A 25515-nucleotide genomic window follows, 5' to 3' on the forward strand; every position below is an offset into this window, starting at 1 on the left:
CTTGCGTGTGATTGGATGATGGAAGTCAGCAGAGCTTCCCGCTCATTTCCTAAGCTCTGGAGTGACCGCCCTTTGCAGAGTGCACTGTCTGTTTACCTTTAGTAAATCAACCCCTCTGAATGCTTGTCCTGGAAATGTCAGCGTTAGTGCGAATAGAAAACGTATCGCGCACAAGTATGGCGGGTACGGAGTACGGAGTACGGAGTGCGGATCGTATCGATTTTTCTAGCATAATAAAGATTTTTTAACAAAAGTCATTTTTAATGTTTTTTTTTTTTTTTCTTTGTCATGATGGATTCATTCTGAAAAATAAATGAGCTTACAATGTATGAAAAATCCTTGAATGATTGAAAAGCGCTGTGATGTCACACTGGAGCCGATGTCGTGTGATTCATTCATCCCCCCTTCCCCTCATCCTCGCTCACTTCTCCATCCTCCCGGCAGACGATGAGCGGAGCAGGTGAGGAGGAGATGTACACCAGTCATAGAGGAGAACGCAGCAGACTCCCCTCCTCCGCTCCCTATCCCAGCATCATGTAGTACGAACGTTTCTACTGAACGTAACAAGCCGAGCCGGGGAGACGATCATCGCTGAGCTCCAACATCCCCTCCATCATCGCTCAGCTCCAACATCCCCTCCATCATCGCTCAGCTCCAACATCCCCTCCATTCTACAGACAAGTAAGTGACAAGACTTTATCATTTCATTTCATTGCTTAATTCTATTTTATATCATTCTGTGTCCCCCAATGTGTGTCAGTGCCGGGGGGGAGAATGTCATAGAAGACTCAGCGGGGGAGATTTACTAAAACTGGAGAGTGCAGAATCCGGGGCGGCCAATCAGCTTCCGGCTTCAGATTGTTTCATTAAGCTTTGATGATAAAACCTGGAATCTGATTGGTTACTATGCAGAGCTGTGTTCATAAAATCAACTCCATTGTATTGTTTTTATGTATTTCGGTGATGACAAAACCGACCACAACTCCGAAATCTGTTCTATCCGAATCGAATCGTCTTCCATTATTATACAATCGTGTGGAATGGATACAGAATTATCTTTAGATTGCATATGAAAGAGTCGCCCAATCTTTATTGCTTACCGTGTGGATGGTAACAGAGCCCCGGATTGGACTGAATGGGATTTACTGCCCCAGTGATCCCCACCGAACCATTGTGAATGCCACCCCCCCCACACACACACACACACACACACAGCATCGTACAGGAGAAATATTCATGGGACCTCATGAAGCCTGCCTGAAAAGTTCCCCTTCTACTTGCGTCTTCCCATATATTCCCTATTCATCTCCCACTAATCTGCATCCCCTGCATCTCCCATTACACCTCATTCTGCACCCCCTGCATCTCCCACTACCCCAAGACTTTGCATCTCCTGTATTGCCAGAGCTTGGCACCCCCTGCATCCTCCACATTCTGCATCCCCTATTACCCCTCTATCTGCACTCCTTGCATCCTATACTATTCTCTCAGTACCCCCTTTACACATCACTCGGAATCCCTGCATCCCCCACTACTCTCAATACCTCCATTACACCTACTGTCTGCACCCCCTGCATCTCCCGCTACCCAACACTCTGCACCCCCTGCATCTCCCGCTACCCAACACTCTGCACCCCCTGCATCTCCCGCTACCCAACACTCTGCACCCCCTGCATCTCCCACCACCCAACACTCTGCACCCCCTGCATCTCCCACCACCCAACACTCTGCACCCCCTGCATCTCCCGCTACCCAACACTCTGCACCCCCTGCATCTCCCGCTACCCAACACTCTGCACCCCCTGCATCTCCCGCTACCCAACACTCTGCACCCCCTGCATCTCCCGCTACCCAACACTCTGCACCCCCTGCATCTCCCGCTACCCAACACTCTGCACCCCCTGCATCTCCCGCTACCCAACACTCTGCACCCCCTGCATCTCCCGCTACCCAACACTCTGCACCCCCTGCATCTCCCGCTACCCAACACTCTGCACCCCCTGCATCTCCCGCTACCCAACACTCTGCACCCCCTGCATCTCCCGCTACCCAACACTCTGCACCCCCTGCATCTCCCACCACCCAACACTCTGCACCCCCTGCATCTCCCACCACCCAACACTCTGCACCCCCTGCATCTCCCGCTACCCTACTCTCTGCACCCCCTGCATCTCCCACCACCCAACACTCTGCACCCCCTGCATCTCCCACCACCCAACACTCTGCACCCCCTGCATCTCCCACCACCCAACACTCTGCACCCCCTGCATCTCCCACCACCCAACACTCTGCACCCCCTGCATCTCCCGCTACCCTACTCTCTGCACCCCCTGCATCTCCCACCACCCAACACTCTGCACCCCCTGCATCTCCCACCACCCAACACTCTGCACCCCCTGCATCCCCCACTACCCAACACTCTGCACCCCCTGCATCCCCCACTACCCAACACTCTGCACCCCCTGCATCTCCCGCTACCCAACACTCTGCACCCCCTGCATCTCCCGCTACCCAACACTCTGCACCCCCTGCATCTCCCGCTACCCAACACTCTGCACCCCCTGCATCTTCCGCTACCCAACACTCTGCACCCCCTGCATCTCCCGCTACCCTACAGTCTGCATCCCCTGCATCCCCCACTACCCAACACTCTGCACCCCCTGCATCTCCCGCTACCCAACACTCTGCACCCCCTGCATCTCCCGCTACCCAACACTCTGCACCCCCTGCATCTCCCGCTACCCAACACTCTGCACCCCCTGCATCTCCCACCACCCAACACTCTGCACCCCCTGCATCTCCCGCTACCCAACACTCTGCACCCCCTGCATCTCCCACCACCCAACACTCTGCACCCCCTGCATCCCCCACTACCCAACACTCTGCACCCCCTGCATCCCCCACTACCCAACACTCTGCACCCCCTGTATCTCCCGCTACCCAACACTCTGCACCCCCTGCATCTCCCGCTACCCAACACTCTGCACCCCCTGCATCTCCCGCTACCCAACACTCTGCACCCCCTGCATCTTCCGCTACCCAACACTCTGCACCCCCTGCATCTCCCGCTACCCTACAGTCTGCATCCCCTGCATCCCCCACTACCCAACACTCTGCACCCCCTGCATCTCCCGCTACCCAACACTCTGCACCCCCTGCATCTCCCGCTACCCAACACTCTGCACCCCCTGCATCTCCTGCTACCCAACACTCTGCACCCCCTGCATCTCCCGCTACCCAACACTCTGCACCCCCTGCATCTCCCGCTACCCAACACTCTGCACCCCCTGCATCTCCCGCTACCCAACACTCTGCACCCCCTGCATCTCCCGCTACCCAACACTCTGCACCCCCTGCATCTCCCGCTACCCAACACTCTGCACCCCCTGCATCTTCCGCTACCCAACACTCTGCACCCCCTGCATCTCCCGCTACCCTACAGTCTGCATCCCCTGCATCCCCCACTACCCAACACTCTGCACCCCCTGCATCTCCCGCTACCCAACACTCTGCACCCCCTGCATCTCCCGCTACCCAACACTCTGCACCCCCTGCATCTCCTGCTACCCAACACTCTGCACCCCCTGCATCTCCCGCTACCCAACACTCTGCACCCCCTGCATCTCCCGCTACCCAACACTCTGCACCCCCTGCATCTCCCGCTACCCAACACTCTGCACCCCCTGCATCTCCCACTACCCAACACTCTGCACCCCCTGCATCTCCCGCTACCCAACACTCTGCACCCCCTGCATCTCCCGCTACCAAACACTCTGCACCCCCTGCATCTCCCTCTACCCTACAGTCTGCACCCCCACTACCCAAACACTCTGCACCCCCTGCATCTCCCACTACCCAACACTCTGCACCCCCTGCATCTCCCACTACCCAACACTCTGCACCCCCTGCATCTCCCACTACCCAACACTCTGCACCCCCTGCCTCTCCCGCTACCCTACAGTCTGCATCCCCCTCTACCCAAACACTCTGCACCCCCTGCCTCTCCCGCTACCCTACAGTCTGCATCCCCCTCTACCCAAACACTCTGCACCCCCTGCCTCTCCCGCTACCCAAACTCTGCACCCCCTGCATCTCCCACTACCCTACAGTCTGCATCCCCCTGCATCCCCCACTACCCAACACTCTGCACCCCCTGCATCTCCCGCTACCCAATATGCTGCACCCCCTGCATCCCCCACTACCCAACACTCTGCACCCCCTGCATCCCCACTACCCAACACTCTGCACCCCCTGCATCTCCCGCTACCCTACAGTCTGCACCCCCTGCCTCTCCCGCTACCCTACAGTCTGCATCCCCCTCTACCCAAACACTCTGCACCCCCTGCATCTCCCACTACCCAACACTCTGCACCCCCTGCCTCTCCCGCTACCCTACAGTCTGCACCCCCTGCCTCTCCCGCTACCCTACAGTCTGCATCCCCCTCTACCCAAACACTCTGCACCCCCTGCATCTCCCACTACCCAAACACTCTGCACCCCCTGCATCTCCTGCTACCCAACACTCTGCATCCCCTGCATCTCACACTACCCAACACTCTGCACCCCCTGCATCTCACACTACCCAACACTCTGCACCCCCTCCATCTCTCACTACCCGATTGTCTGCATCCCCCCACTACCCAAACACTCTGCACCCCCTGCATCTCCTGCTACCCAACACTCTGCATCCCCTGTATCTCCCGCTACCCTACAGTCTGCATCCCCCTCTACCCAAACACTCTGCACCCCCTGCATCTCCCACTACCCAACACTCTGCATCCCCTGTATCTCCCGCTACCCTACAGTCTGCATCCCCCTCTACCCAAACACTCTGCACCCCCTGCATCCCCCTCTACCCAAACACTCTGCACCCCCTGCCTCTCCCGCTACCCTACAGTCTGCATCCCCCTCTACCCAAACACTCTGCATCCCCTGCATTCTCTCCCACTACACCTCAAATTCTGCATGCCTTGCATCCTCCTTCACTACCCCACATTCTGCACTCCCTGCATCCCCTATTACCTCAACAACACCTTGCATCCCCTGCGCTCTGCACTCTCTGCATCTCTCACTACCCTGCTTCTGCATCCCCCCTAGACCTTCTACTGCCCCACATTCTGCACCTTCTGTATTCTCCCACTACCCCCAAATTCTTCACCCCCTGCATATTCCTGCTCTACCCCTCATTCTGCACCCAATGCATCCTCCCCCATTACCCCATATTGTGCACCCCTTGAATCCTCCACTACCTTATATTCTGCACCACCTGTATCCCCCACTACTACACATTCTGCACCCCCTGCATCTCCTTCTACCCAACATTTTGTCCCCCCCCCCCCCGCATCACCCGCTACCCTGTATTCTGCACCCTCTGCATCACCTACTACCCCATATTTTGGACCTCCTGCATCACCTACTACCCCAAATTCTGCACCCCCTGCATCACCTACTACCCAATATTTTGCACCCTCTGCATCACCTACTACCCCACATTCTAAGCCCCCTGCATCACCTACTACCCCATATTTTGCACCCCCTGCATCTCCTACTACCACACATTCCATGCCCCCTGCATCGCCCACTACCTGCACCTCCTGCAACACCTACTACCCCACATTCTGCACCCCCTGCATCTCCCACTACCCTACAGTTTGCATCCCCCTGCATCCCCCACTACCCAACACTCTGCACCCCCTGCATCTCCCACTACCCAATATGCTGCACCCCCTGCATCTCCCACTACCCAACACTCTGCACCCCCTGCATCCCCACTACCCAACACTCTGCACCCCCTGCATCTCCCGCTACCCAACACTCTGCACCCCCTGCATCTCCCGCTACGCTACAGTCTGCATCCCCCAATACCCAACACTCTGCACCCCCTGCCTCTCCCACTACCCGACTGTCTGCATCCCCCCACTACCCAAACACTCTGCACCCCCTGCATCTCCTGCTACCCAACACTCTGCACCCCCTGCATCTCCTGCTACCCAACACTCTGCATCCCCTGCATCTCCCGCTACCCTACAGTCTGCACCCCCTGCCTCTCACGCTACCCTACAGTCTTCATCCCCCTCTACACAAACACTCTGCACCCCCTGCATCTCCTGCTACCCAACACTCTGCACCCCCTGCATCTCCTGCTACCCAACACTCTGCATCCCCTGCATCTCACACTACCCAACACTCTGCACCCCCTGCATCTCACACTACCCAACACTCTGCACCCCCTGCATCTCACACTACCCGACTGTCTGCATCCCCCCACTACCCAAACACTCTGCACCCCCTGCATCTCCTGCTACCCAACACTCTGCACCCCCTGCATCTCCTGCTACCCAACACTCTGCATCCCCTGCATCTCCCGCTACCCAACACTCTGCATCTCCTGCCTCTCCCGCTACCCTACAGTCTGCACCCCCCCTACCCAAACACTCTGCACCCCCTGCATCTCCCACTACCCAACACTCTGCACCCCCTGCCTCTCCCGCTACCCTACAGTCTGCATCCCCCTCTACCCAAACACTCTGCATCCCCTGCATTCTCTCCCACTACACCTCAAATTCTGCATGCCTTGCATCCTCCTTCACTACCCCACATTCTGCACTCCCTGCATCCCCTATTACCTCAACACCTTGCATCCCCTGCGCTCTGCACTCTCTGCATCTCTCACTACCCTGCTTCTGCATCCCCCCTAGACCTTCTACTGCCCCACATTCTGCACCTTCTGTATTCTCCCACTACCCCAAATTCTTCACCCCCTGCATATTCCTGCTCTACCCCTCATTCTGCACCCAATGCATCCTCCCCCATTACCCCATATTGTGCACCCCTTGCATCCTCCACTACCTTATATTCTGCACCACCTGTATCCCCCACTACTACACATTCTGCACCCCCTGCATCTCCTTCTACCCAACATTTTGTTGTCCCCCCTGCATCACCCGCTACCCTGTATTCTGCACCCCCTGCATCACCTACTACCCAATATTTTGCACCCCCTGCATCACCTACTACCCCACATTCTAAGCCCCCTGCATCACCTACTACCCCATATTTTGCACCCCCTTCATCTCTTACTACCACACATTCCATGCCCCCTGCATCGCCCACTACCTGCACCCCCTGCAACACCTACTACCCCATATTTTTCACCCCCTGCATCACCTACTACCCCACATTCTGCACCCCCTGGATCACCTACAACCCCCACATTCCACACCCCCTACATCTCCCTCTACCCCACATCACCTACAACCCCACATTCTGCACCCCCTGCATCCCCCACTACCAAACATTCTGCACCCCCTGCATCTCCTACTACCCAACATTCTGTATCCCCCTGTATCCCCTTACTCACCCATAGTCTGCAACCCCTGCATCACCTACTATCCCACATTCTGCACCCCCTGCATCACCTACAACCCCATATTCCACACCCCCTGTGTCCCTTATTACCACATATTCTGCACCCCCTGCTCCCCCCCCACTACCCAACATTTTGCACCCCCTGCATCCTCCCTTACTACCCCACATTGAGCATCACCGCATCCCCTACTACTCCACACTGAGCACCCCCTACTACCCCACATTCTGCACCAACTGCTTCCCCTACTACTGCACATTCTGAACCCCCTGCATCCTCCCCCATTACCACCCATTCTGCACTCCATGCATCCTCCACCACTACCCCACTAGAGACACCTCCTGTATCCTGCACTACCGTACATTCCACACCCCCTGAATTTCCCACTACATCACGATATGCACGTCTGTACTGGTTGTCATGGTGTCCTGTGCTGCTTCAAAATTCCTGGGCTGCAAGCCCCACCTGGACCCCCCCCCCCCCCTCCACCTTCCCAGGCACGGGGGATTGGGGGGCTGTGGTCAGAGAGGTGTGAGGGGTGCAGAGAGGAGGATGGAGGATTGTAAGCAGCCTGCAAGCAGCAAACCCTCCGTTGGGTCATAAGGGGGGCTTGGTATAGGGGGGCTGCCTGTTCCCGGCACACAACGCATTGCCTGGCGTCTCACTTCATATGTCGTCTGTTGGGGTGCACTGCATTTAAAAAGGGACCTAAAATATCACTTCTGGGTGGACTTTCGTTGTGATGCTTCAAGGCTGAGCAAGATCAGCTTTCTTCGCAAGAACAGGGGACAGGGAAATATGTCCTATCCCAGATATAAGACCCCGCAGGTATTTCTTAATAGTTGGAAAGTCGCCCCGTACAATACCGAGCACCTCCCACTGCCTTAGGCATTTGTCATTGCTCTGACCCACTTTCCAGTAAATCTTCTGTTTTATTGAAACTGCATCATGCTATTATTGGTCTGTAGTTATGCTCACATCAAGTGGTGGTTTGGCGCCATTACAACTTGTTTACTATGTGATTTTTGGTTTCTTCCTCTGCCCTACCCTCCTGTTTAGTGCTAGTTAGTTCATCCCTAGCTATTCCCTCCCCCCCCCCCTATTTTTTCCATGTCCACTTAGTGTTAGTTATTCACAGACACAGCCATCGTATTTTTACACTTCAACTGACTGGAAAAACATCCTCTGTACTGCGATTATCCAACGTAAAATTGCATTGGGTTCAACTTTTGTGCCTTTTCGAAGAGTTAAGCTGCCTGTGGATGGTGCCAAATTGGCAGATGACCCAGCTGTCCAGACATACTGGGGGGCCGTATCTCAATGCATAAAGCGGGGCAGCCTAAGAAATCCAATGGTCCACATACCTTCGTTTTTTTTATATATGTAGCACCCTCTGGTGTGCTACTGGTGTGAGTAAAGATACAGTTATGTTTTGGCTCATAGGTAACTGAGTGAGTCTTAATTGGGTCATGGGTTTACTGCAGGTCAGGCTGGATGACTCGTACAGGCAGGTCTCTGGTGCCTCCCTCTAGTTCTGGAAGTTCGGAGAAATTTCTAGAAGCTGGAGGGCGGGGGACAGGATGTTTGATCTGCCTACTTAGAGGAACTTGGACAATCCCCAGGCAGTGGGCCTTGAATGGTGGCTAAGCCAGCCAATTTTCAGTGCTGTCACACTATTCATTGACAATTGCGCGGTCATGCAACGCTGTACCCATATGACATTTTTATCCAGGGCTGTCTTTAACAAAAGGGGCAGCTGTCCTGGGCCCAGTCATTGTTGTGGGGCCCAAAGCAGCTGCCCCTTGAGCCCACACTGCCCACAATTAGTTGATAAGTGGATTTGGGAGGGCCCAGGAAAGTGTTTGCCCAGGGTCCAATCAATATTAAAGATGGCCCTGTTTTTATCATTGTTTTTTTACACAAATAGAGCTTTCTTTTGGTGGTATTTAATCACCTCTGAAGTTTTATTTTTTGCTAAATATATGAATAAAGACCGTAAATTTTGAAAAAAAGAACAAAAAACGTTTTCATAGTTTGTTATAAAATTTGGCAAACAGGTAATTCTTCTTCACTGACGAGGCGGCACTGATGGGCACTGATGAGGAGACACTGGTGAGGCTACACTGATAGGCGCCACTGATAGGCACTGATGGGCAGCACTGATGGGCACTGATAGCTAGGGGGCACTGATGGGCATTGGCAGGCGGCACGGATAGGTGACACTGACGAGGAGGCACTGATGGGCATTGATAAGCTGCACTGATGTGCACTGATGAGGCTGCACTGATGGGCACTGATAGGCAGCACTGATTGGCAGCACTGATGAGGTGGCACTAATGTGCATTGATAAGCTGCACTCATGGGCACTGATGAGACGGCACTGGTGGGCACTTATGAGGTTGCGCTGATGGGCACTGATAGGCGGCATTGATGGGCACTGATAGGCAGCACTGATGAGGCAACACTGTTGGGCATTGATAAGCTGCACTGATGGGCACCGATGAGGTGGAACTGGTGGGCACTGATGAGGAGGCACTGATTAGACTGAACTGATAGGCGTCACTGATGGGCACTGATAGGTGGCTCTGATGGGCATTGGTAGGCGGCACTGATAGATGACACTGATGAGGAAGCACTGATGGGCACTGATGGGCACTGATGAGGCGGCACTGGTGGGCACTTATGAGGTTGCACTGATGGGCACTGATAGGCGGCATTGATGGGCACTGATAGGCAGCACAGATGAGGCGGCACTGTTGGGCATTGATAAGCTGCACTGATGGGCACTGATGAGGCGGAACTGGTGGGCACTGATGAGGAGGGACTGATGAGACTGAACTGATAGGCATCACTGATGGGCACTGATAGGTGGCTCTGATGGGCATTGGTAGGCGGCACTGATAGATGACACTGATGAGGAAGCACTGATGGGCACTGATGAGGCGGCACTGGTGGGCACTTATGAGGTTGCACTGATGGGCACTGATAGGCGGCATTGATGGGCACTGATAGGCAGCACAGATGAGGCGGCACTGTTGGGCATTGATAAGCTGCACTGATGAGGCGGAACTGGTGGGCACTGATGAGGAGGGACTGATGAGACTGAACTGATAGGCATCACTGATGGGCACTGATAGGTGGCTCTGATGGGCATTGGTAGGCGGCACTGATAGGTGACACTGATGAGGAGGCACTGATGGGCACTGATTGGCAGCACTGGTGGGCACTGTTGGGACTGCACTGATAATCAGGACATTGAAAATCAGTGCCCTGATTATCAGTGTAATGTCCCTTTTAGAGAAGCCGGTTATTGGCTCTCCTCTCCTCCGTGTGAGGAACAGAGTGCCAATAACCAACTTTTGTTGACATCCGCGATCAGCGGTGATTGGACACAGTTGATCACGTGGTAAAGAACCGCTGATTGGCTCTTTACCCCGATCTATGTTCAGCAGTGTCCTCCGGCGGGCGCGATCACGGGACGGCGTCACATGAAGGCGTCCCGGAACTAGAGGACCGCACTGTAGCCATCATTTGTCTATAGCTCGGTCGGCAGGTGGTTGAGGGGCTTTTGCATCTTTTCTGATCAGAGACTTTCAGCGTTCAGGAAGAGGACAGTTCTGCAGAGTTTTTATAAAGGGGGGAAAAAAATCCCAGGTTTTGTTGCAAGTCAAGCTGGGCATCCCATAATTCCTATTCTCCATCCAAGATTTTACCCCCTAATAAAACAACAAAAAACCAAGACTGTTCCCTGTGTCTGGAGAAAGTGTGGAAAATGCTTGTTGCCTGGCTGTGCAGGATTGGGGGCACCCCCGTCATCTGCAGCTCCTGCAGGGGGTAGTGGAATCATCCCACGTATGTGAAACAAGCAAAGCTTTGCACATATTGATGATACAAGCAAAGTGTCTCTCTATATGTGATTTCTGAAGGCACTGGATGAATCTTTGGGGGTCGGAGAAAATTATTACAAAAGTGTAAAGTTTTCTTGCTACATTACATTACAATATGGCAAATGTTGGGTAAATCGCCCTTCCCTGCATGGTAAAACAATCTGCTTACATATTAATGCGAGAACACAGAGGGAGAGGTCGGGGTCAATTGTCTTTGTATTTCCATGAAATTGCCTTCAAGCTGATATGACTTCAAGTGTTTTCATTACCGGTGATGGTGGTGGGAAGGGGCTGGAGCAAGCAAAGGGCCCTCCAACCGATTCAGCACAGTAAAGCCTTCTTAGAACAAAAAGTATTTACATATCTTATTCCATCACATAGCCCAAAATGATGAGGATCATGTCAGGACATGTTGGGCAGAGCCATGCAAATCGGTTGCTTTATGCCCCATTGACCAGATACATGCCGAGAACGGTTGGTGTATGGTGCAAGTATACACTAATATTATATAGAGAAAATTGAGTAGTAGGAAAAATAGACTTTAACGTCACGTGTTGAAAAAATATAACAACGTTTTAATAGTTGACATGAATTACATATATGTACAGTACACATTTAATAAAACACGAAAAGATATATAGAGAGAGGACCCTTTGGTTAATCCAAAGGGAGTATTATTAGTATTATTATTATTATACAGGATTTATATAGCGCCAACAGTTTAGGCAGCACTTAACAATTTAAGGGCAGACTGTACAGTTATAATACAATAAAATACAAGAGGGTCCTGCTCAGAAGAGCTTACAATCTAATAGGGTGGGGCAGGTGGTACAAAAGGTTGTAACTGTGGGGAATGAGCTGATGGAAGTGGCAGAAGATTAGTTGGAGACGTTATAGGCTTCCCTGAAGAGATGAGTTGTCAGGGATTTCTTCTATCTTTTCATGTGACAAGACTGAAGAAATGACACTTGTCTACAATGTAAAGTAGTGAGTGTACAGCTTGTATAACAGTGTAAATTTGCTGTCCCCTCAAAATAACTCAACACACAGCCATTAATGTCTAAACCGCTGGCAACAAAAGTCAGTACACCCCTAAGTGAAAATCTCCAAATTGGGCCCAATTAGTCATTTTCCATCCCCGGTGTCATGTGACTCATTAGTGTTACAAGGTCTCAGGCGTGAATGGGGAGCAGGTGTGTTAAATTTGGTGTTATCGCTCTCACTCTCTCATACTGGTCACTGGAAGTTAAACATGGTACCTCATGGCAAAGAACTCTCTGAGGATCTGAAAAAAAGAATTGTTGCTCTACATAAAGATGCCCTAGGCTATAAGAAGATTGCCACGACCCTGAAACTGAGCTGCAGCGCGGTGGCCAAGACCATACAGCGGTATAACAGGACAGGTTCCACTCAGAACAGGCCTCGCCATGGTCCACCAAAGAAGTTGAGGTCACGTGATCAGCGTCATATCCAGAGGTTGTCTTTGGGAAATAGACGTATGAGTGCTGCCAGCATTGCTGCAGAGGTTGTAGGGGTCAGCCTGTCAGTGCTTAGACCATACGCCGCACACTGTATCAATTTGGTCTGCATGGCTGTCATCCCAGAAGGAAGCCTCTTCTAAAGATGATGCACAAGAAAGCCCGCAAACAGTTTGCTGAAGACAAGCAGACTAAGGACATGGATTACTGGAACCATGTCCTTTGGTCTGATGAGACCAAGATAAACTTATTTGGTTCAGATGGTGACAAGCGTGTGTGGGGGCAACCAGGTGAGGAGGACAAAGACAAGTGTGTCTTGTCTACAGTCAAGCATGGTGGTGGGAGTGTCATGGTCTGGGGCTGCATGAGTGCTGCCGGCACTGGGGGGCTACAGATCATTGAGGGGACCATGAATGCCAACATGTACTGTGACATACTGAAGCAGAGCATGATCCCCTCCCTTCAGAGACTGGACCGCAGGGCAGTATTCCAACATAAGGACCCCAAGCACACCTCCAAAACGACCACTGACTTGATATTGAAGCTGAGGGTAAAGATGATGGACTGGCCAAGCATGTCTCCAGACTTAAACCCTATTGAGCGTCTGTGGGGCATCCTCAAATGGAAGGTGGAGGAGCGCAAGGTCTCTAACATCCACCAGCTCTGTGATGTCATCATGGAGGAGGGGAAGAGGACTCCAGTGACAACCTGTGAAGCTCTGGTGACCTCCATGGCCAAGAGGGTTAAGGCAGTGCTGGAAAATAATGGTGGCCACACAAAATATTGACACTTTGGGCCCAATTTGGACATTTTCACTTAGGGGTGTACTCACTTCTGTTGCCAGCGGTTTAGACATTAATGGCTGTGTGTTGAGTTATTTTGAGGGGACAGCAAATTTACACTGTTATACAAGCTGTACACTCACTACTTTACATTGTAGCAAAGTGTCATTTCTTCAGTGTTGTCACATGAAAAGATAGCAGAAAAGATTTACAAAATGTGAGGGGTGTACTTACTTTTGTGAGATACTGTATCTTTTTGTGTTTTATTAAGCGTGTACTGTATACATATGTAATTCATGTGAACGAATAAAACTTTGTTATATTTTTCTACACGTGCCGTTAAAGTCCATTTTTCCTACCACTCAATTTTATCAATTTGTTAGGATGTGGCACATGTATATTTGGGGTGTTTGATTGCCACCCCAGGGCACTGCAATCAATCCATTCACTGATAATTTATAGTCATTTATCCAAACTGCATACAGCTGTTTGAGGATCTTTGCTGTGCAACAAAGATGGAGCCTCGTTGTTTTTTATTGGCTGGTGGTGTCTCGCCTTCTGCACAGCATCCCGATAGCTGGCAGCATTGCAGCATCACCAGTTCCATCCTCTGTGGCTTGATTGGCTGCAGTGCCGTGGCGCTCTATTTGAGCATCACAAACCCAGGTCTTGCTACCTGGCTCCCTACCCTGCCTTGGCTTGGCTTGCCGTTCCTGCCCGCCTATCCTAGTCATCTTGTAGGCAGTTGCAGTTAGCCTTCCCTCCTGTGGATGGCCTGGTGCCATTATTGAATGGGAAGGATAGTCTCGTAAGTGGTCAGCTATGTCAGGTCGCCAATACTACCAAATGGTGCCACATCCCTGAGAGAGTTGCAATAAAGAAATGTACTATGGAGGGGACTTTGGAGGCACTAAAATCAGTCATCAATTATTAATTTTGGTGCCTCCAAAGTCCTATCCATAGTACATTTCTTTATTGTTAGTCTCGTAAGGGAATTGGTCCTGTCCAGAGCCTTGAGAGAGGAAGGTAGTCTGAATGGACACCGAACTCTCGAGAGACTTTGGCGGGCATCTTGGGTGAGGGTACCTTTCAAATAAGGAACCACATGTCATTTTGGTGTACATCTGGTGAGCGAGTGGAAGGGTGAGGAACCCACTTGTGAGGGACAATGATTAGCACAGGGTCATGTTCCAGGCAGAGGTGGGATATCTCAGGGAAGGCTCCCTCATCCCTTCAAACACCCCGGTAAGTGGTGCGGAGGCACGAATCTAGTGCAGACTGCAGAAAATTCCTCTGCCTTTTTAAAGAACGGACACTACCCAAGATAGCAGAAGCCATCCTCCAGTACCATGTACTGCAAACACTGAGTATGTATATTATCTGGATTGCTTATATCGGTTCTGAAGAACAGTTTATCTTTTGCTGCAACCAAACTGTGCAAGAGTTATACTGAAGACATCAGTACCTAACTCAGGACCTGCCTACAACTGGATTCTTCCCCTGCCTAGAATACAGACTTCTCTTTCACGTGTTTCTGGATTACTCTACTCTGCTACTTGCTCTGACATTGGACTGCTTCTTGATATTGCTATGTCTGCTGCCTGCACTGACCTTGAACTGTTTCTTGATAACGCAATGTGTGCTGCCTGCACTGACCTTGGACTATTTCTTGATAACGCTATATCTGCTGCCTGCACTGACCTTGGACTGTTTCTCGATAACGCTTTGTCTGCTGCCTGCACTGACCTTGGACTGTTTCTTGAAAACGCTATGTGTGCTGCCTGCACTGACCTTGGACTGTTTCTCAATTACGCTTTGTCTGCTGCCTGCACTGACCTTGGACTGTTTCTTGATAACGCTATGTCTGCTGCCTGCACTGACCTTGGACTATTTCTTGATAATGCTTTGTCTGCTGCTTGCACTGACCTTGGACTGTTTGTTGAGAATGCTATGTCTGCTGCCTGCACTGACCTTGGACTGTTTATTGATAACGCTATGTGTGGTGCCTGCACTGACCTTGGACTGTTTCTTGATAACGCTGTGTCTGCTGCCTGCACTGACCTTGGACTATTTCTTGATAACGCTATGTCTGCTGCCTGCACTGACCTTGGACTGTTTGTTGAGAATGCTATGTCTGCTGTCTGCACTGACCTTGGATTGTTTCTTGATAACGCTATGTGTGGTGCCTGAACAGACCTTGGACTGCTTCTTGATAATGCTATGTCTGCTGCCTGCACTGACCTTGGACTGTTTCTTGATAACGCTATGTGTGCTGCCTGCATAGACCCTGGACTGCTTCTTGATAATGCTATGTCTGCTGCCTGCAATGACCTTGGACTGTTTCTTGATAAAGCTATATCTGCTGCCTGCTCTGACCTTTGACTGTTTCTTGATAACGCTGTGTCTGCTACCTACTCTGACCTTGGACTGTTTCTTGATAATGCTATGTCTGCTGCCTGCACTGACCTTGGACTATTTCTTAATAACGCTATATCTGCTGCCTGCACTGACCTTGGACTGTTTGTTGAGAATGCTATGTCTGCTACCTGCACTGACCTTGGACTGTTTATTGATAACGCTATGTCTGCTGCCTGCACAGACCTTGGGCTGCTGCTTGATAATGCTATGTCTGCTGCCTGCACTGACCTTGGACTGTTTCTTGATAACGCTTTGTCTGCTGCTTGCACTAACCTTGGATTGTTTCTTGATAATGCTATGTCTGCTGCCTGCACTGACCTTGGACTGTTTCTTGATAATGCTATGTCTGCTGCGTGCACTGACCTTGGACTGTTTCTTGATAATGCTATGTCTGCTGCCTGCACTGACCTTGGATTATTTCTTGATAACGCTATGTCTGCTGTCTGCACTGACCTTGGACTGTTTCTTGATAACGCTATGTGTGGTGCCTGAACAGACCTTGGACTGCTTCTTGATAATGCTATGTCTGCTGCCTGCACTGGCCTTGGACTGTTTCTTGATAACGCTATGAATGCTGCCTGCACTGACCTTAGACTGTTTCTTGATAACGCTATGTGTGCTGCCTGCACAGACCTTGGACTGCTTCTTGATAATGCTATGTCTGCTGCCTGCACTGACCTTGGACTGTTTCTTGATAAAGCTATATCTGCTGCCTGCACTGACCTTTGACTGTTTCTTGATAACGCTATGTCTGCTACCTGCTCTGACCTTGCACTGCTTTTGATAATGCTATGTCTGCGGCTTGCAATGACCTTGGACTGTTTCTTGATAATGCTATGTCTGCACTGACTTTGCACTGTTTTTGATAATGCTATGTCTGCGGCTTGCACTGACCTTGGACTGTTTCTTGATAACGCTATTTCTGCTGCCTGCTCTGACCTTGCACTGTTTTTGATAATGCTATGTCTGTGGCTTGCACTGACCTTGGACTGTTTCTTGATAATGCTATGCCTGCTGCCTGCACTGACTTTGCACTGTTTTTGATAATGCTGTTTCTGCTGCTTGCACTGACTTTGGACTGTTTCTTGATAACGCTATATCTGCTGCCTGCTCTGACCTTGGACTGTTTCTTGATAACGCTATGACTGCTGCCTGCCCTGACCTTGGATTGTGTCTGGATGATGCTAGCCAACTACCACCTGCCCTGACCACCAGCAGCCTCTGGACTTTAACAGGGACTCTTTTTATTTAGCACTGCCCTGTTTCCTCCACCACTAGACCAGAAGTATAGCATTGTGTACCAAGACCTGGGGGGCAACCAATCACTGGTAGGCCTGCTTGCCTTAAGAAAATGGGGGCTGCTAAGGGTGAAGCAACACTCACTATCATTGGGATGAGCATGGCTTTTATGGATCTATGGCCTATGTGATGGAATGAGACGTGAATATCTTATTTAGTGTGCTAAGCACTGATTTGATTTGGAGGCTTTTTGATTGCTTTAATCCCTTTTCATCAGAACCTCTGTATATCCCTATAAGCAGCTGTATTGTCCTGGAACTGGGGTCTCCTAAACTAAGGCCTGTGGGCCACATACAACCCAATACTAGACTTTATCTAGCCCCCAGCTGATGTGCACTGTCTCCGCTTCCCCCCCCCACCCCCAACAGTACCCCCAGCCCTTGGCTCAGTCTCTAGTACAGAAGCACGGGTCTACCCCAGCACCTCCTTAATGCCTCACCTCTGCACCGTGTTGTTGGTTTGGCTTTGATCGGGTCTCCGATGTAGAATCCCGGAAGCGACGCCATGACGTCACTTCCGGCTTACTCGGCTGCCAATGGCACAGATTTTTTAAAAAATTACAGTATTCAAAAGCAACGATTTTGTCGATCTGAATACTTTTAAGTGCAAAGGAGGGATTTGGGGGTCTTTCAGACCCCCCGATCCCACCATAAAGAGTACCTGTCACCACCTATTACTGTCACAAGGGATGTTTACATTCCTGGTGACAGCAATAAAAGTGATCAGAATTTTATTTATCATTGCCATACTAGTAAAAATTAAAATCAAAATATCTCATAGTTTGTAGATGCATCAACTTATGCGCAAACCAATATACGCTTATTGGGATTTTGTTTACCAAAAATATGTAGCAGAATACAATTGGCCTAAATTTATGAAGAAATTAGATTTTTTTTTAAATTTTATTGGATATTTTTTACAGCAGAAAATTATTTATTTATTTATTTATTTTAATTGTCGGTCTTTTTTTATTTATAGCGCAAAATACAAAAAAAACCTCAGAGGTGATCAAATACCACCAAAAGAAAGCTCTATTTGTGGTAAGAAAATGACATAAATTTTATTTGGGTCACACGACTGCACAATTGTCAGTTAAATGAATGCAGTGCCGCAAAAAATGGCCTGGTCGTGAAAAGAAGGGGGGGGGTTTAAATCGTCCGGAGATGGTGGTTAATTATTTATAGTGGGGAGTGAAAAAATACTGCGCAAATTATAAAATACCTAAAAAAAAAAGAAGAAGAAGAAAAATAACCATATGATGGAAGCAAAGCTGCTACACAGGAATGTGACAAAAATTCAAATAAGAAGGTGAGTAAATGTAGCACTAAGAATAATATCACAGTAAAGTGAATAAACAATCAACGAATAATCTAGTAAACATCTAATATGGTGATAAAGTCCATCATGGTAAGATAAGTAATGTGAAAATAAGTCCCATAAAATAAATCCAGTCCTAAAAAGGAAAGTCCTGTCCACAGCTATCAGGGCCGATCCCAGGCGGGGTGCACTGGGTGCAGTGCACCCGGGCGCCAGAGAGGTGGGGGCACTGAAGCGCCAGAATGCTCCCCTCCCTCCTCCTCCTCTTTGTGTCCAGAGGCAGGTCACTGTATTTTTCGAGGCTCAAGCCCGTCCCCCCTCCCTCCTCCTATCAGAGAAGGGGAGCAGCCGCTGGAGATCGGAGCGGCTAGTCTCTGTGTGGAGAGAGACCAGCCACGCAGTCACATCGCTGGGGGGGCAGTCTGTCGGTGCCTGACGTGTTCTCCTCTGTCTCTCACTCCCGCCCAAGCCTGTCTCCATCTGCTCTCCACCCGGGTGGCACGGCTGCACACTGTCCTCTCCTCTCTTCGCTATAAAGTGATAATCTTCAGACAAGTAGAATGAGGTGGCTGTAACAAGAAACATCCAGGATGGTGAGTCCCCTCTAAGTATATGAGATTAAACACTCTTACCGGAAGCGGGGAAGACCAGTGCACAGTGGGAACGCCACAGCAACTTACATCCAACCAGAGTATGCAGGAAGAAAAGAAGTGGGGGGATCCAATAGTGCAGGTAAACAAAGTTGGTTTATTACAAAAACCGACATACATAGAGTAAAAGTGATCACAAATAAAATAAGAGCAATGTGGGAAGCGATGAACCTTGCCTCAAGTTTGGACCCAGTTTGGTCGAAACCCATGAGGTCCTTTGGAGACATCACTGGATGTAAGTTGCTGTGGCGTTCCCACTGTGCACTGGTCTTCCCAGTTTGGTCAAAACCCATGAGGTCCTTTGGAGACATCACTGGAGATCCTGGGTCGTTTTGATCGTTTTGGAGAGCCATCCCTTTGGATATCCATGCCTTTATGATTCGGTGTCGATGACATCCGGGTCCACCGCTTCCGGTAAGAGTGTTTAATCTCATATACTTAGAGGGGACTCACCATAATGGATGTTTCTCGTTACAGCCATCTCATTCTACTTGTTTGAAGACTATCACTTTATAGCTATGGACAGGACTCCCATTCTATTCTCCTATTTAGGACTGGATTTATTTCATGGGACTCATTTTAACATTACTTATCTTACCATGATGGGCTTTATCACCATATTAGATGTTTACTAGATTATTCGTTGATTGTTTATTCACTTTACTGTATTCTTAGCGCTACATTTACTCACCTTGTTAATTATTTATAAACTTGACGTTTTACAAGCTTCCCCTTTTTTTAATCTATTTTTACCATTTTAATTAGATGTTCAGATATGTAGATTAGCTTTTACAATTCCTCTAATCATCAAATTGTTTAAAACGATTAGCCGCACGGGGAGTGCATTGTTTTTACTGAGTCACAGACTGGCACTGTGATAAGTAGCAGGTAAGCACAAGCCTTCTGTGGAACAGCAAAAGCAGGAAAGCGGATGACGTATATATAATGAGCTCTCATGGCTGCCCCCAGGTATACATAATTCATTATATATATATATATATATATATATATATATATATATATATATATATATATATATAGAAACAACATTTATAGGAGATTAATATACATTGATAGGATTCCTAACATCAAACTCATTTCTTTTACATGTAAAAAAAAATATTTAAATATTCTCATTTAAGTGTGGAAATACGGGCAATTTGCAGACTTCTAGTACTCAATGTCAACGTTATATACCATCCTCTGTAAGAAGCTTTTTCATAAATAAATAAATATTTAAATAATAAATGTTTTAATTCATTATTTAAATATATTTAAATATTATTATTTAAATATGCCGACCGCAATACATATACAGTATCTACGTTGCGTTTTGCAAGTTTTTTTTTTTTAATCTGAGCAACGTCATGACATAACTTCAGCTCTAGGCTGGAAGTAATTTTTTTTTTTTTTTACAGCAAAAAAATATTTTTTTTGATCTTTTGCTTTTAAAAGGTAAAGAAGACGAGATTTGAGGTCATATACAGTATATACGTTGCATTTTGCAAGTTTTTTTTTTTTTACTTGCGCGACGTCATGGTGTAACTTCAGCTCCAGCCTGGAAGTAATTTTTTTTTTTTTTTTACAGCAAAAAAAAGCATTTTTTTGATCTTTTGCTTTTAAAAGGTAAAGAAGAGATTTGAGGTCATATACAGTAAATAAGTTGCATTTTGCAAGTTTTTTTTTTTTTTTTTACCTGTGCGACGTCATGACGTAACTTAAGCCCCAGATCTCTCCAAAAAGATGACCTTTCATCCCTTATTTCTATTACAAGGGATCTCTGTACAGAGCGCCTCCAGGTGGCCATATTGCATTTTACAGAAAATTACAGCGACTGCAGATTGAAAAGGAAAGGGAATTTTTAATAACATTCGATTATAATATAATCTGTGTTCCGATTGTATATACTAGATTATTTGCTATTTTTTTCCCAACAAAAGTTGTTACTCGATAATAATGTAATCCATTAGAACCCTCCATTACCCCCCCCCTGGCTTCTCAACAGCTGAATGGCCAATATGCATTGGGGGTTATTTATGAAAGGCAAATCCACTGGCACTACAAGTGCACTGGGAAGAGAAGTCGCTGTAGATCTGAGGGGGACATGCAAGGAAAATAAAAAACAGCATTTTAGCTTGCACATGATTGGATGATAAAATCAGCAGAGCTTCCCCTCATTTCAGGTCTACCCCTCAGATTTACAGCGACTGCACTTCCAAGTGCACTTGTAGTGCAAAGTGTATTTCTCTATCGTAAATAACCCCCATTATCTCACAAAAGTAAGTACACCCCTCACACTATTGTAAATCTTTTCTTCTATCTTTTCATGTGACAACACTGAAGAAATGACACTTGTCTACAATGTAAAGTAGTGAGTGTACAGCTTGTATAACAGTGTAAATTTGCTGTCCCCTCAAAATCACTCAACACACAGCCATTAATGTCTAAACCACTGGCAACAAAAGTCAGTACACCCCTAAGTGAAAATGTCCAAATTGGGCCCAATTAGCCATTTTCCCTCCCCGGTGTCATGTGACTCGTTAGTGTTACAAGGTCTCAGGTGTGAATGGGGAGCAGGTGTGTTAAATTTGGTGTTATCGCTCTCACTCTCTCATACTGGTCACTGAAAGTTTAACATGTCACCTCATGGCAAAGAACTCTCTGGGGATCTGAAAAAAAGAATTGTTGCTCTACATAAAGATGGCCTAGGCCAGTGATGGCGAAGCTTGGCACCCCAGATGTTTTGGAGCTACATTTCCCATGATGCGCAACTACACTGCAGAGTGCATGAGCATCATGGGAAATGTAGTTCCAAAATATCTGGGGTGCCAAGGTTCGCCATCACTGGCCTAGGCTATAAGAAGATTGCCAAGACCCTGAAACTGAGCTGCAGCACGGTGGCCAAGACCATACAGCGGTATAACAGGACAGGTTCCACTCAGAACAGGCCTCGCCATGGTCCACCAAAGAAGTTGAGGTCACGTGCTCAGCGTCATATCCAGAGGTTGTCTTTGGGAAATAGACGTATGAGTGCTGCCAGCATTGCTGCAGAGGTTGTAGGGGTGGGGGGGTCAGTCTGTCAGTGCTCAGACCATACGCCGCACACTGCATCAAATAGGTCTGCATGGCTGTCATCCCAGAAAGAATCCTCTTCTAAAGACGATGCACCAGAAAGCCAGCAGTTTGCTGAAGACAAGCAGACTAAGGACATGGATTACTGGAACCATGTCCTGTGATCTGATGAGACCAAGATAAACTTATTTGGTTCAGATGGTGAGAAGCGTGTGTGGGGGCAACCAGGTGAGGAGGACAAAGACAAGTGTGTCTTGTCTACAGTCAAGGATGGTGGTGGGAGTGTCATGGTCTGGGGCTGCATGAGTGCTGCCGGCACTGGGGAGCTACAGATCATTGAGGGAACCATGAATGCCAACATGTACTGTGACATACTGAAGCAGAGCATGATCCACTCCCTTCGGAGACTGGGCCGCAGGGCAGTATTCCAATATGATAAAGATCCCAAACACTCCTCCAAGGTGACCACTGCCGCGCTAAAGAAGCTGAGGGTAAAGGTGATGGACTGGCCAAGCATGTCCCCAGACCTAAACCCTATTAAAATTCTGTGGGGCATTCTCAAACGGAAGGTGGAGGAACGCAAGGTCTCTAACATCCACCAGCTCTGTGATGTCGTCATGAAGGAGGGGAAGAGGACTTCAGTGACAACCTGTGAAGCTCTGGTGAACTCCATGCCCAAGGGGGTTAAGGCAGTGCTGGAAAATAATGGTGGCCACACAAAATATTGACAGTTTGGGTCCAATTTTGACATTTTCACTTAGGGGTGTACTCACTTTTGTTGCCAGCGGTTTAGACATTAATGGCTGTGTATTGAGTTATTTTGAGGGGGCAGCAAATTTACACTGTTATACAAGCTGTACACTCACTACTTTACATTGTAGACAAGTGTCATTTCTTCAGTGTTGTCACATGAAAAGATAGAAGAGAATATTTACAGAAATGTGAGGGGTGTACTTACTTTTGTGTGATACTGTATATACAGTATAACATTGCACTCATGTCACATTTCAGGTATAGCATGCAGTAGATACATCCTGTCTATTAGCTCAGGTAGTGATAATAAGTTCATTATACTGAAGCCGACAATGATTACAATCTGTACAGTACTCACCCTGTTCATCCGGCCATGGATTTTCTGCACAACGAGCGTCCTATTGATCGTTTTTTCTATAAAGTTGAACTCTGAAGAAGCAATCCTCAGAGATCACTGATGGAGGAGTGAGCACCCTGCAGGCTTTCTGAGTGTCTCTTTTCACTGTCACTTCCTCCTCTGTACTGACAACAAAGTCTCCGTAATTCATCGGCAAAACTCCACTAATGAGCTCCACGCTTTATTGATAATCTGCTAATATGTTTTGACTTGTGTAGAGGCCGAGGGCACAAGGAGATCTTCTCATTTTATTCACAACTGTCATAGATTTCTCTAGCTGGAGAATAATATTAGAGATACAATTATTGATGTGTGTTCAATGTGTATGTGCAATAGGATTGTAATGCTGATGTATGTATTGAGTGCAATACGAGGGCTGCACTGAATGTACTGTATGCAAAAAGTGGGCATAACTTCTCTATTTCCTTACATAGGTCATTCACATTTCACATGTTCACAGGTAACCTTCTCTATGATAATTATTACGTCTTCTTCTTTCTTCTTTCTTCGTCCTTCTTCTTCTTTGGTTCTCTTTCTTCTTCTTTCTTCTTCTTCTTCTTCTTCTTTCTTCTTTTGCTTCCTTCTTCTTCTTTGGTCTTCTTTCTTCTTCTTCCTCCTCTTCTTATTCTTCTTTCTTCTTTTTTCTTCTTTTGCTTCTATCTTCTTCTTCTTTCATCCTCTTTCTTCTTCTTCATTTTCTTCTTCCTCCTCTTCTTCTTTCTCCTTCTTTCTTCTTCTTCTTTCTTCCTATTTCTTCTTCTTCTTTCTTCTGCTTTCATTCTCTTTCTTTTTCTTTCTTCTTGTGCTTCTATCTTCTTCCTTCTTCTTCTTTGGTCTTCTTTCTTCTTCTTCCTCCTCTTCTTCTTTCTTTTTTGCTTCTATCTTCTTCCCTCTTCTACTTTGGTCCTCTTTCTTCTTCTTCTTTCTTCTTCTTCCTCCTCTTCTTCTTTCTTCTTAATCTTCTTCTTCTTTCTTCTTCTTTCATCCTCTTTCTTCTTTTGCTTCCTTCTTCTTCCTTCTTCTTTGGTCCTCTTTCTTCTTCTTTCTTCTACCTCCTCCTCTTCTTCCTTCTTTTTCTTCTACTTTCTTCTTCTTCTTTCTTCTTCTTCTACTTCTTTCTTCTTCTTTCTTCTTCTTCTACTTCTTTCTTCTTCTTTCATCCTCTTTCTTCTTCTTTCATCCTCTTTCTTCTTCTTACTTCTTTTGCTTCCTTCATACTTCTTCTTTGTTGGTCCTCAACCTTCTTCTTCTTCTTTCTTCTTCTTCTTTCTTCTTTCTTCTTATTTCCTCCTCTTTCTTCTTCTTTCTTCTTTTGCTCCCTTCTTCTTCCTTCTTCTTCTTTTGCTTCCTACTTCCTTCTTCTTCTTTAGTGACACACCATCATATAGATAGAATTCAGGTATGCAAGATGAGTCCTACATTTTCAACTATGATTTACCTGAAATAAACATTCAATTTCCCTAGGAAAATTGGGAATAGTTGATCAACTATGCACCATAAGAAAACCGGTACTACCTTACTATCTCACCATTTTTTTCTGTTAAACATAGAGAAAAGAGAAGAAGAGAAAAGAAAGAAAGGTAGGGGGGAATAAAAACAAAACAAAAGGCAGGGCAGGGGGTCGGCTTTGGGAGAGCAATCATAACCGGCATCACCATATAATTTCCCTAGTGTATCTTCCTGAATATATTGAAGAGTGGCCCTCGACCAGAAGCTCATCCCTCAAAGAAAGCTCTTCCCTCCTCAGAGTAGACAAACGTGTTCCAGAGCATCCAAGTCTTGGAGTACCGTTCCCGTTAATGCCGTGCAGTAAGGATCAAGTCCTCCATTTTATTGATTTCTTCCACTTTGTGGAGCCAGAGTTTAATGGTTGGTGGTTGCTGATGTTTCCAAGAAAGGGGAATACACAATTTAGCTGCATCAAGGATATGGCGTACCACAGAGCGTTTGTAAATTGTAGCTGAGATAGTGGCGGCGTGGAGAAGAAAGAAGGCCGGATCATCCGGGACCACATAATCTGTGAATTTTTGAACAATCCTCTGTACCTCTTTCCAGTAGTTTTCAAGTTTGGGGCAGGACCAAAAGATATGTAGCAA

At 47.9% G+C, this 25515-nt stretch overlaps 1 protein-coding gene across 1 annotated transcript in view; it reads left to right on the plus strand.

Moving 5' to 3' along the window:
* The first annotated feature begins 425 nt into the window (after positions 1-425).
* LOC141105212 (neurotensin receptor type 1-like) overlaps positions 426-25515 on the plus strand; it is a 64377-nt gene continuing 39287 nt past the window's right edge. The window contains exon 1 of the mRNA XM_073595099.1: positions 426-681. The gene's annotated coding sequence lies outside the window, so the exon portion shown is untranslated. The remainder of the gene's footprint in view (positions 682-25515) is intronic.

The sequence above is a fragment of the Aquarana catesbeiana genome, linkage group LG08 (genome assembly GCF_042186555.1).
Source record: "Aquarana catesbeiana isolate 2022-GZ linkage group LG08, ASM4218655v1, whole genome shotgun sequence".
Classification (NCBI taxonomy): domain Eukaryota; kingdom Metazoa; phylum Chordata; class Amphibia; order Anura; family Ranidae; genus Aquarana; species Aquarana catesbeiana.